This window comes from Lathyrus oleraceus, chromosome 6, assembly GCF_024323335.1.
Source record: "Lathyrus oleraceus cultivar Zhongwan6 chromosome 6, CAAS_Psat_ZW6_1.0, whole genome shotgun sequence".
Lineage (NCBI taxonomy): Eukaryota > Viridiplantae > Streptophyta > Magnoliopsida > Fabales > Fabaceae > Lathyrus > Lathyrus oleraceus.
The window spans coordinates 62440454-62451178 of NC_066584.1; the positions used below are offsets into that span (position 1 = coordinate 62440454).

The following is a 10725-nucleotide window of genomic DNA, read 5'->3' on the forward strand; positions in this document are numbered from 1 at the left end:
CACAATTGTGTAATCGAGTCTGTGATAGAGTCTGTAATCGAGTTTGGAGCACTTTGGAAGGAAGTTAATCCTGTCGCCATTTTCATTTCCGCTTTGCAGTTTATTCAACCCTCCGATTGGAGCAGGTTTTTATTACTTGTCTTTATCTTATTTATTTTCCCGCACTCGCTTTATTTTATTTATTTCCTCGCACTCGCTTTATTTTATTTATTTCCTCGCACTCGCTTTACTTTCATTTATTTCTCGCACCCGCTTTACTTTCATGTATTTCCTCGCACTCGCACTACTTTTATTTACTTTCCGCACTCGCACTACTTTTATTTACTTTCCGCACTCACACTACTTTTATTTAAATTAATGAACTTTTACTTTACCATGTCTAACTAAATTTATAAGGTTAGAATGTAAGGATCGTAATTGAACCGATAATCCGTACAATTGTTCGTAGAAACACTTAAGGGCTATTTTAACTTTCAACTTAAGTTTTCCCGCACTTCAATTCCGTTGGGTAAGATCGAAAGTCGTCCAACGTCTTTTTAAACTTAATTGTTTTTAACTATTTCAAAAACAGCGAAAGCGCTTTGTTTAGTTCATTAGGAGATTTTAACATTAAGAATAAAAGAGATTTTAAAACTATTTTCGGACGCGTTTATAAGTTTAGAGACTGGTTCGTGAGAACCTCTTTTGGTTAAGAAATCCATGTTATAATACTTTTCAACTTAGTCGAGATACTATATTTCTTAAAAATAGGTTTACTACTCTAACGCAATGCGCGCCTTTTTATAAGTGACAATAAGAGGGTTTGATTAGGGAGTACAACTTGGTTCTGAATACGCGAAAGCGACAGTTCCTGTTAAATTAGTTCTTTTCAAAGTAGGAAACACTGCCCATAAGTAGCTCTACTAGCAAGTACTTAGATTATTAATTAATTACGAGAATTACATTCAACCCTGTCTTTATTAATTAAATTTATTTCAAAACTTTACTCTTCATTGCACACTACAAAAAACACCTATTTCGATTGCCTTTGATAAACACCATAACAATAGATAACGATAGATTGACGCTTGGTCTCTGTGGATTCGACAATCTTTTATATTACACTGACGCGTTCGTATACTTGCGAACCCCGCATCAAGTTATTGACTGCATCAAGTTTTTGGCGCCGTTGCCGGGGACCAATTTCGTCAAATTTCATTTTCCTGTTGTTATATCATTTAGACTTAGGCTATTTCCCGCCGGTCAATGTGAAGAACTCGCAGTACCGGAAGTTTAAGCTTAGTATACCCTCTGGCGGAACCTGAACGTTACGCTCGCGCACGTTTATTCTTTCATAGAATTAAGAAAGTTATGGCCGAAGATCAAAACCAAAGACCTCTTAAGGACTTCGCTCAACCATCTAATGAAGAACCTAGTTCTAGTATAGTAAACCCAACCATACCAGCTAATAATTTTAAACTTAAACCATCCTTATTGCAACTAGTGCAACAAAGACAATTCGCGAGTCTCGCTACCGAGAACCCAAACCAACATTTAAAAATATTTCTTCAATTACCAGATACTTTTAAAACCAATGGAGCTTCTCCTGAGGCAATACGTTTAAGATTATTCCCTTTTTCCCTTAGAGATAAAGCCCTATCATGGTTAGAATCCCTTCCACCCAATTCCATTACGACTTGGGATAACCTTAGAAGAGTTTTTCTAGCTAGATATTTTCCCCCGAGTAAGACCGCCGTTCTTCGAAACCATATAACTAGATTTACCCAAAACCAAGGAGAATCGATGTTCGAAGCTTGGGAGAGATATAAAGAGTTATTACGAGCATGCCCACATCATGGTTTAGAAAATTGGTTAATCATTCAAACCTTCTATAATGGACTTCATTACAACACAAAGATGACCATCGACGCTGCCGCAGGCGGTGCTCTAATGAACAAACCTTATCCTGAAGCTAGTGCCCTCATCGAAGATATGGCTCAAAACCATCAATCATGGGGAGTCGAACGAACGACAGTTGAGAAGAAGGAAGCCCAAAGAGGAGTGCATGAACTAAGCTCTATAGACATGATGCAAGCTAAAATGGACGCATTAGCCCTTAAGGTCAAGCATATGTGCATAAACCCGAATACTGTAGCCGCAGTTTCTTCGGATTGTGAGATATGTGGAACCCAAGGACACCAATCTGCAGAATGCAGTCTATTAAACGAAACCCACTCTGAGAAAGTGAACTACACCCAAGGGAACCCATATTCAAATACCTATAACCCTGGATGGAGGAATCACCCGAACTTCTCCTATAAAAACAATAACCCTATTCAAAATAATGCACCCCCGAGACCTAGTTATCAAGCCCCTAGATCAAATCAACCTATGCGACCTGTACCACCAAAGCCGAGCCTTGAGAAAATTATGGAAAATTTTATCACCGCTCAAACCCAACAAAACAAGGAGTTCATGAACCAAAACATTCATGTTAACGAATTGATTACTCAGTTAGGAACCAAGGTTGACCAAATAGTTACTCATGCCAAGATGCTTGAAACCCAGATCTCTCAGGTAGCTTTAAACCAAGCCCCTCAGACCACACCTGGAGGACAGTTCCCTGGACAACCTCAACAAAATCCGAGAGGACAAGCCAATGCCATTATCCTACGAAGTGGGAACGCTTATGATGAGCCACAAAACCCTAGATTGAGTGAATCCGGAACTTCTAAGGAATGTACCAAACCCCCGGACGAAGTAAAGGAACCAGAGGAATCTGAAAACCAGGAAGGTCGAGAAAAAGGAGAAGAACCTAAAGACAAAACTTACGTACCACCCCCGCCATATAAACCACCTATACCATATCCGCAAAGACTTAAACAAACCCAGATCAATAAACAGTATCAAAAATTTATTAAAGTTATAGAAAAACTTCATGTAGAAATCCCTTTCACAGAAGCCATTACCCAAATACCTTCTTATGCAAAGTTTCTCAAAGACATCCTTACCAACAAACGTAGACTTGACGATCCGAAGCCTTTGGAATGTAATTCTATTTCCGAGGACAAATTAGCAAAGAAAGATAAAGATCCTGGAAATTTCTCCATTCCTTGCCTTTTGGGTAATCATGTCATCGAAAAGCTTTTCTAGACTTAGGAGCTAGTGTGAGCCTAATGCCTTTAGCAGTTTGTGAGAGGTTAAACTTAGGAGAATTACAACCCACTAAGATGTCACTTTAGTTAGCCGATAGATCTGTTAAATATCCGATAGGCATTTTAGAAGATGTTCCTGTTAGGATAGGTCAGCTGTTTATCCCTACTGATTTTGTTGTCATGGACATCAAAGAGGACAATGATATACCAATCCTTCTAGGTAGACCATTTTTATCGACTGCAGGAGCCATAATAGATGTCAAGAAAGGAAAGTTGACGTTAGAGGTAGGTGACGAGAAAATAGAATTTATACTTTCGAAATTTCTTATGGCACCTGTGATGGGAGACTCGTATTATGCCTTAGATATCATTGATGAATGTGTTAGAGAATTAGAACAAAAAGAAATTATAAAAACAATTAAGTTACCATCAACTCTCATAAGGGAAGATGATGACTTTAAGAAACCCTACATCGATGATAACCTTTACGAATGTTTATCCTTTACCCCAGATCCTGTGTCATGCCCTAAGAAACCAACCTTAGAACTTAAGGAACTACCTAAGAACCTGAGATACGAGTTCCCGATGAAAAGATGAACCGTCCAATTATAGTTAGTGCTACCTTGAGCCAAAAGGAAACGAACCAACTTTTAGATGTTTTACGAAGATATCCCTCATCCTTAGGATATAATATCTCTGACCTGAAAGGTATAAGCCCATTCGTATGCATGCATCGGATTTCGCTCGAAGAAGATTCAAAACCCTCTAGGGAACATCAGAGAAGAATAAACCCTATAATGAGTGATGTTGTTAAAAAGGAAGTTCTTAAGTTACTTGAGGCAGGTATAATCTACCAGATCTCAGATAGTAAGTGGGTGAGCCCTGTGCATGTAGTACCTAAAAAGGGAGGCATCACAGTCGTGCAAAACGATAAAGGCGAACATGTAGCAAAACGTTTAGAAGGAGGATGACGGATGTGTATAGATTATAGAAAATTAAATAAAGCAACTAGGAAGGATCATTTCCATTTACCATTTATAGACCAGATGCTGGAGCGTCTAGCCAGACACTCTTACTTCTATTATCTAGATGGATACTCTGGATTCTTCCAAATACCTATCCACCCCGAAGATCAAGAAAAAACTACCTTTACATGCCCTTATGGAACTTTTGCCTACAGACGAATTCCGTTCGGCCTCTGTGACGCCCCAGCTACTTTCCAACGTTGCATGATGTCCATCTTTGCAGATTACCTAGATGGTATCATGGAAGTGTTTATGGATGATTTCTCGGTTTGCGGATTTGATTTCCACAATTGCCTTGCTAACCTTGAGAAAATCCTGGAGAGATGCGTGGAGGTGAACCTCGTGCTAAATTGGGAAAAATGTCATTTTATGGTAACTGAAGGAATAGTTTTAGGACATATAGTTTCCGAGAAAGGTATAGAGGTAGATAAAGCTAAAATAGAAGTTATAGAAAACCTAAAACCCCCAAAAACCATCAGAGAAGTCCGAAGCTTCCTTGGACACGCTGGATTCTACCGGCGTTTTATTAAGGCCTTCTCCAAAATAACTAAACCTTTAACCAGACTTTTAATGAAAGATGCTGAATTCATTTTTGATGAAAAATGTAATGACGCATTTAATCTTTTAAAGCAAGCATTAGTATCTGCACCCATTATGAAACCACCTGATTGGTCAGAACCTTTTGAGATAATGTGCGATGCTAGTGATTATGCAGTTGGAGCCGTTCTAGGACAAAGGAAAGATAAAAAATTACATGCCATTTATTATGCCAGTAGAACCTTAGATGCTGCCCAACTTAACTACGCAACAACCGAAAAAGAATTACTCGCTGTAGTTTTCGCTATATACAAATTTAGATCTTATCTAGTAGGAGCAAAAATTATATTTTACACTGATCATGCTGCCATTCGTTACCTATTAAGTAAAAAAGATGCCAAGCCCCGGTTACTCCGATGGATTCTATTACTACAAGAGTTTGATTTAGACATAAGGGATAAAAAAAGGCACTGAAAATGTAGTAGCCGATCACCTTTCTAGGCTGGAACATCTAAAACCTGAACTAGTACCCATAAATGATGACTTCGCCTATGATAGACTGATCGCTAGAGTAGAAACCATTGAAGATAATAACCTAGATCCTTATGAGCAACCCCAAAATTCCTTAGCAATAAGTAACGTACCCTGGTATGCAGATTTCGTTAATTACCTAGCTGCTGATATAGTACCCCCTTATCTTGACTACCACCGTAAGAAGAAATTCTTCCACGATGTGAGAAACTTCTATTGGGACGAACCGCTCCTTTTCAAAAGGGGTAAAGATGGCATTTTTCGCCGTTGCGTTCCAGAAGAAGAGGTAAATAGTATTATCGAGCATTGTCATTCTGCACCTTATGGTGGACATGGGAGCACCTCTAAGACATACGCCAAGATTCTTCAAGATGACCTATTCTGGCCTACCATGTAGTGTGATGTCTATGCTTGCATTGTGTCGCATCGCGAAAAACAACCGGCGGGAAAAGACACAGAGCCGCCACCGTGCATTATTTATCCCAAAGGAGGGAAAGGAAACGCTCGAAGTAAACCTGGAAAAGGGAAAGGAATGGTCTTACGACCAAAGATTGCAAGGTACGGGAGTCGGTTACGCAAGGGGAAGGTATTAGCACCCCTCACGTCGGTCGTACTCGACGGGATCCACGCTCAAAAGAATAGGAAAAGGTTGCTAAATAACTGCTCAAAGAATGCACACACACTGGAATAATAAAACAGGTGAAAGGAAAGGGAGGAAGGGGACTCGGCAGGATGTCGCATCCTGGGCCTACGTAGTTTGTCAGAAACAAACATCAGAGTCGACGTAGTTCGGGGAAATGGGAAACGTGCTCGCTAGGACATCGCATCCTATGCATACGTATCTTCTCTAACCAGAGAAAGAATCAGAGCACTCGTAGCTCGGCTAACGCACGCCAAAACAAAACGCTTGAAAAAAGACGCTGAGACGTCAACAGAAACACACAACAGGAAACGGAATGCCAATAGCTGGTCTTACATCCAGCTCCAAACAAACAAACGCAAACAGGAAACAGACAGCCAATAAATGGACTTATGTCCGACTCCAAACACCAAACGAGGAAAGAAAGGGTCTCGATTGCAACTAGGGCAAGAGAAAAGGAAGGTCTCGATCGCAACGAAGGCGAGAGAAAAGGATCGCAACGAGGGCGAAAACCAGCAAGGATTAAATGTTAGTTGTCAGTCAAACTCGACAAGACATCGCATCTCGTGCCTACGTATCTCATCTAAACATGAGAATCAGAGTTGTCGTAGTTCGGCTAAACTATTTCTGTTTGTTTTATGTTTTTTAGGTGAACAACGTCACTACGCAATCTACCGGATGCTCGACCTTGGGAGACTTACTCACCTGTAGTAGAAGGAGTTAACGTGTCCGTGCTATCTTAATTGACATGCAAACGAGAGACTATGCGAAGTCTAGCAAACCTAGGGGATACAATCACACCACACAAAAACATATACATGAAGTAAACACACCAACAAGGGGCTCAAACATCAAAGGGTAAGGTTTTAGTCAAGGGGTGATATCAACCTCGACAAACAAGCCGGGCTTTAGTCAAGAGGGGTCATATCAACCTCGACAAACAAGCCAACTGGAAGGGTATCTGAGGGCTCTTAACCACTGACATTGACCGTCAGGGTGAGCAGATGAAAGGTAATGAGGATAAGACCTTATAGCTCTTAACTCGGGCCTGGGTGAGCTTGAATCAATGAAGACGTGGGGATCCAGAATGAGGGACCCTACTCCACTAGACTGACTCTATATACAAGATCTTGGGTTAGGTTCAAGAGCGTCAGCACGTAGTGCGAGCATAATGAACGACTCACTGACTAACAAGGGACTGACTACTAGTCCCTTCTATCTGTCAATTGCCTCTTCACTTAGGAGGACTTAAGTAACATGCCTCGACAAGGAGGTCTTTAGCACAAAAGTAAACAAACACAGTCATTTCCTCTTAAGGAGGACTTCAGCCAAATGCCTGCCAAAAGAAACGACAGGGCTTCCAGACTACATGGAGTTAGAGGATGATTACCTAGGTGGTAAACCAACCACAAGCAAAGCAAAGCTCAAGCAATGAGCTAAAAGCAACTAAAGTACCTGTAAAAAAGTCAAACAAGTCAATAAGGTATTCAGACAACCAAACAGTCAACCACAGTGAGACATTTCCAATATGTACAATACAAGTCCTATGTGTAAACAACTCAAGTGACCTACAACACAACAAAGGTTAGTGGACAAAATAATTTGCATCTCAAGTCATGAGATTACATCAATCATTAGAGCTAATTGCTTGAACCTGAAATACAAAGCTTAAAAGGTGAGTACAAACCACTAGTGCAAAGACTAGGGTCAAAGGCAAAGCAAAAAGTCAAAACAGTTGCCAATATTCAACATGCAGCATATTTATTCAAGTAAGAACATATCCTAAAAAGGATCAAACTTAAATCCTAAGGCAAATCCATCTAATGATCATGTTAAGGCAAAGGCATACAATGAGATCAACAATTGGGCATACAAATGAGAAAATGCACATTAAATCAGAAACACATTCAATGGTCATGAAAATTTTTATGTGATATCAACATGTTATACACAAGTCTCATGAAAAAATTTAGGACCAGAAGAGATTAATTGGCATGGGAATGAAAATGAACAAGATCAACATCGAAATGTGTGACACACATTGTCACACCATACATTCATATGTCTAAAACTGAGATGGAAAATGCTAAAAATGCCAAACAAAAGCTCAAAAGTCATGTAACATGTTAGGAATCAGCATATCAAATTTCAAGTTGATTGGAGAAAGCAATGAGCATTTCACAATTAATTGAATGAAGCATGGTAGATTTGCATACATGTTCAAACATCAGTTCACATTCAAAAATCCAGAAATGATAAAATCACACAAATGACATATACAAATAATAGACATCAAGATGAACATGTGGAAAAAAGAATGGATTAAATTGGAATCATTTTCTATTTTTTATGATTTTTTGAATTGGATGAAATGAAAATGCATAATGTGATAATCAAATGGAAAATGAAATAAAGTTGAATGCAAATAAAAAGAAAATGCTGGAAACAAGTGTTGAACCCATGCCATGTAAGTCACATGAAGCGCTAGAAATAATATTCAGAAACATCACCACCAGGAACCAAACCAAGGAAGTGCTGGTCAAAAATGCGCTCAAAAATGGAAAAACAACAAAGGGAAATGGTAAGCGTGAGGTTTCGAACCCTGGACATGAAGGTCACAAGCAGCGCCAGTAAAATGAACTAGAATATTAAAAATGCTGCAAGCTAGATTCGAACACAGGACGGGTGGGATACAAGCGCGCTTAGAGAAAATCAGTTGGAATATTAAAAACGCTATGCGCGAGAATCGAACCGAAGACTGGTATGTTCATGCACACTCAACAGTAAACCCTAGGCCAGGAATTGCAGACGGCGGCGCAAGGGTGAAAAAGCCTTCTTCTCCGGCGAGGCCGGCGTCGCTACAGTGAATCATCATATATTTTTTTTCCAGAATTACGCATAATCGGTATGGATCAAAAGCTCTCGTCGAGTAGAACATGAATCTACCAATAACTAAGCCTAACAGTCCATAGATAATGCAAATCGAAGGAAAACATTATGCATGGCAAAACTTCAATTCACCCTAACTCACTCAATATCCATTCATTTTCAATAAAATTTATATCAGAATGATCAGTGACAAAAACTCTACACAATTATGGCAATAAAATGAAGAATCATGAAGTTCGAAATCCAACCTTCTTGAAGAGCAGAATGATGAAACAGTGAATTCAAGCTCCAGCAATGTCCAGATCTTCTCCTCTACTCTTGTTATGAAGCTTGGTGCACGAAATCTCACTTGAAATGGCTTGGATCTTGATTAATTTGCAATTTCCATGTTCATCTTCATGTGTTGAATGTGCATGAATCTTGATGGAATTCTTCAAACCAATGCTTGATTCTTCATCAATCACATTCAATAAACACAATTATGCAGTAAAATCAATGAGTTGTGTGCAAAAATTTGAAGTTTCAATTGAGAGAAAATTTGGAGGGAAAGAAAATCTAGATCTAGAAATTGTAAAAACTGAACAATTCTGTTACAATTAAGCTTATATACCATGTGTTAATGATGCTGTAATCATGATTAGGCATTGGCTAATGAAAAGTTAAGAAGATAAGAGGTGTGATGCACAAATGGTAAATGCACCCTTGCATGGTGAAAATGCACGTGAACAGTGCACATGCATGGTTCCAATCCACTTAAAATCAACTTATGAACATGATGGAATGATCAAAAAGCTTGTAGCATCAACCAATTTCAAATTATGGATTTTCCCTCCAAAAAGCACATGTATGCACCAATGGTCATGTGATATAATTTAATGCAATGCCATGATGGATTTGGAAAATATTGGTCAAAAGAAGCAATTTGCAAAAAGATTGGCTTAAATTGGAGTTTTTAATCAAAAGTTATGGCACTTTGAAGTTTCATGCACACTTGGTGATCATTTGGCCATATCTTCTCAACCATTCATCAGATGCTCATGATCTTGGACTTTTTGAAAATGGGAGAGAAAGATCTTCAACTTTCATGTTGACGAAAATTTCATTTGAAGCTTCTTTGATGTTGGAAAGTCAAGTTGAATATGGTCCAAAAACTTGCCATTTTTGGAAACTTTGAATTACAAGTCACTTTCCCTTTTTGGAAACTTTTGATCTGGCTTCAAAATCTTCAAGATAGATGTTTGACATGATGAATAACCCTCTTTTGGACATGAATGAAGTGTCTCAAACCATTTCTCCACCTCATAGCCCTCAGTTGACTTTCAGTTGACTTTTATGGGCCCTAAATGACCTGGAAATGCACTGATGACTTTGAGCCTCTAACACTTGGTAAAGTTGCTTCAAAATGAACCTTGGCTCATATAAGCTCTTTAGAATAACCATGTGGCCTTTATCTCAAGGAAAAACTTGCCCTTTTGTACTGATGAATCCTCTTGATGCCAGTTCTTGTTGATATGATGCAATGCAAGATGTAATGATAAATGACCTAAAAAATGAAATGTATGCATGAATAGGGGTGCAAATTTGAGGTGCTACAGCTGCCCCTATTCGATCAACTGTGAACCTGAACGGATGAGAGCAACGACTGTCAGACCTTCAAGGTACACAGGGATTGAATACCAAAAGAACCGTAAAATTTGCACTCTGCAGGGGGTAACCAAAGAAACCACGACTTGATATACACTAATATCAAGGAAAGCGGGGCCATTTACCGATGGCGGCTTCAAAATAGTCGACTTGATATACACTGATATCAAGGAAAGCGGGGCCATTTACCGATGGCGGCTTCAAAATAGTCGACTTGATATACACTGATATCAAGGAAAGCGGGGCCATTTACCGATGGCGGCTTCAAAATAGTCGACTTGATATACACTGATATCAAGGAAAGTGGGGCCATTTACCGATGGCG

At 39.2% G+C, this 10725-nt stretch overlaps 1 non-coding gene across 1 annotated transcript; it reads right to left on the minus strand.

Moving 5' to 3' along the window:
* Positions 1 to 1734: 1734 nt before the first annotated feature.
* LOC127099865 (small nucleolar RNA R71) lies at positions 1735 to 1841 on the minus strand. The gene has a single exon (XR_007794330.1). It is a non-coding gene; the product is annotated as a small nucleolar RNA R71 (small nucleolar RNA).
* Between the last annotated feature and the right edge of the window lie 8884 nt (positions 1842 to 10725).